Here is a 2,628-nt window from a genome sequence, read left to right as displayed (position 1 = left end):
AAGAACGCTTCGAGTGCCATAATTTTGCACAAAGGGACACTTAAGTGCCATAATTTACGAAAGGTACACTTAAGTGCCACATTCGAAGAAAAATGGATCACTTAAGTGCCGCTTTGGCCAAAGTCCAACCAAAACGCCGACGTGGCATTTTTCCAACGAAGCGCGCCCAAAACGCCGCCGTTTTGCACGCTGACAGGTCAAATAATGCAAAAACAGCGTCGTTTTTGGGCTAACGTGGTAAAAAATAATAAAAAATTAATGAAATTAAATTTCACATTAAATTTAGTTAAAATATTTAAAAATAATAATTAAAAATTAAATATTAAAAATAATAATTCTAAAATTAAAAAAATTAAAAAAATTAAAAAAAAGGGGGAGGCAACTGAGGGATCGGTCCCCTAGCTGCCACCGTCGCCACCCCACCGTCGCCGGGAAGGGCTAGCGACGGCAGGGGGAGGGTCGGCTGGGGTCGTTGGGGTCTTTGGGCCCTAGCTAGGGGCTCGGTGACCCCAGCCGACCGGCGGAGAGGGCTTGCGAGCCCTCGCCCCGCTCTGGGGCGAGGGTCGCAGCCTTCGCCCAGATTCGGCGAGGGTTGGTAGCCCTTGCCCGGTCGGGCCAAGGGTTGCCGCTCGCCGGGTTGCCCTAAAGGGCGACAACCCTTTGCCCGGCTAGGTGAGGGCCGCTGACCCTCACCGAATCTGGGCGAGGGCTGCAACCCTCTGCGCAGACCGTGGCCGGTGGCGAGGGCTCACGCCCCGCCCGGATTCGGCGAGGGTCGGTGGCCCTCGCCGGCCGGAACAAGGGCTACCGCCCACCGAGGCGACCCCAACGAGCGGCGGCCCTTGGCTCGGCCGGGTGAGGGCTGCGACCCTCACCTCGATTTGGGGCAAGGGCCCGTGAGCCCTTGCCGTCGGTCAACCTGGGTTGCCAGCCCCTGGCGACCCTGGCCGACCCTCCCCCCTCTGTTGTCGACCCTTCCCGGCGGTGGCGGTAGCAGCTAAGAGCTGATCCCTCAACCGCCTCCGCCCCTTTCCTTTTTTTTTTTTAAAATTTTTTTTTAATATTTTAACTAAACTTAATTTTATAATTATTATTTTTTAATATTGTAACTAAATTTAATTTTTAAGTTATAATTAATTTTTTATTATTGTTTTACCACGTTAGCCCAAACCGATGCCCTTTTTTGCATTATTTGGCCATGTTAGCGTGCAAAATGGCGTCGTTTTGGGCTCCGTTCGCCGGAAAAATGCTACGTCGTCGTTTTGGTTGGACTTTGACCAGATTGGCGTTCAAGTGATCCATTTTACTCCGATTTTAGCACTTAAGTGTACCTTCCGTAAGTTATGGCACTTAAGTGTCCCTTTGTGCAAAGTTATGGGACTCCCGGGGGTCCGCACGTCTTTAAAAATCAAAGAGAGACCTAAAGAACCCCTTCCCTCCACACCCCCCGGTCCCTCTCTCTCTCTCTCTCTCAAGAGATCAAAGAAGCGAAGATCAAGCTTCCAAAGTCAAGCTCAAGTAAGGTGAGATCAAGAGAATCTAAGAGCTTTAAGGCAAGTGAAAACTCTAACTTCTAGGCCTCCCAATCCTCTTGTTGATTTCGATTTTGGGCTTTTAGGGGTGATAGTGCTTGGTCGCCTCATTGATGATGAAACCGTGAGTAGATGATGTAGTTTTAGGCTTGATTGGGTGAGGATTCTTTGGAATCACTACTTAGGGATATAGAAATGTTGATGATAGCTCTTGACATGGTGAGTTTTGGAATTTTTGATCCCTGGTTGTTCTAATTTAGGGAAACCATGAGCCTAAGTAGAGTTCCCAAGTTCAAAAATCTGCTAACTTTTATTGTTTATTACTTTTGTGTAGCTATATGTGTTGTGAATTTCACAAAACTTACTTCATAAGAGTTTTCATAGTATCTTGACCTATAACATACTTTAATTCCAGAATTTTCTGAGTTCAAATGATAAACGTATTGGTCTTGAACACCTATTGTTTCTACATGTGTTCTGTAAAAAGCCATGACCTTTGCATGCTTCTGAATTTCCATAATTTTTCTCAAACTAAATTCAAATGTATTTCCTTCATGAAATTTTTAAAGGACATGTATAGCTATAAAATATAAAATTTTCTGAAAATTGTACACATGCTAGACTTGTGAAATGGCCATTGCTGTATTTGCTTGATTTTGTTTCTAGAGGTCGTTTTTCACTCTGAATGCAGGATTTACTGTGACTTATGCAAATTGATTCATACTTTCCATCCTTCATGACAAATGTCAATCATGGTCTTTTTTATTACTTGTTAAAAGATCGTGAATCTTAGAATTGATTTAGTTGGGTAATGGCTGAGATTTTAATTGATACTCAAAACTGTTTCTGTGTGAGCAAGTTTATGAACTAGATTAAAACTCCATTTTTATAAATGTTATTTGGAAATATTTTCTTCACAAAAGTTGTTTGGTACATCTAAATCTATTGATCTGCAATTCTTCATAATTTTATAGGTTTGTTTAGTAATTTTTAATCAATGTTGAAGTTAAGGTATCTGCCATGTAGAGCAATGAAGTTTGAAATCTGGGACTTCTGTTGAGCATTAGGATTAGTGATTACGTATGCACAGGTGCCG

Source organism: Eucalyptus grandis, chromosome 3 (assembly GCF_016545825.1).
Source record: "Eucalyptus grandis isolate ANBG69807.140 chromosome 3, ASM1654582v1, whole genome shotgun sequence".
NCBI classification, from domain to species: Eukaryota; Viridiplantae; Streptophyta; class Magnoliopsida; order Myrtales; family Myrtaceae; genus Eucalyptus; species Eucalyptus grandis.
This window is presented reverse-complemented; position numbering follows the sequence as displayed.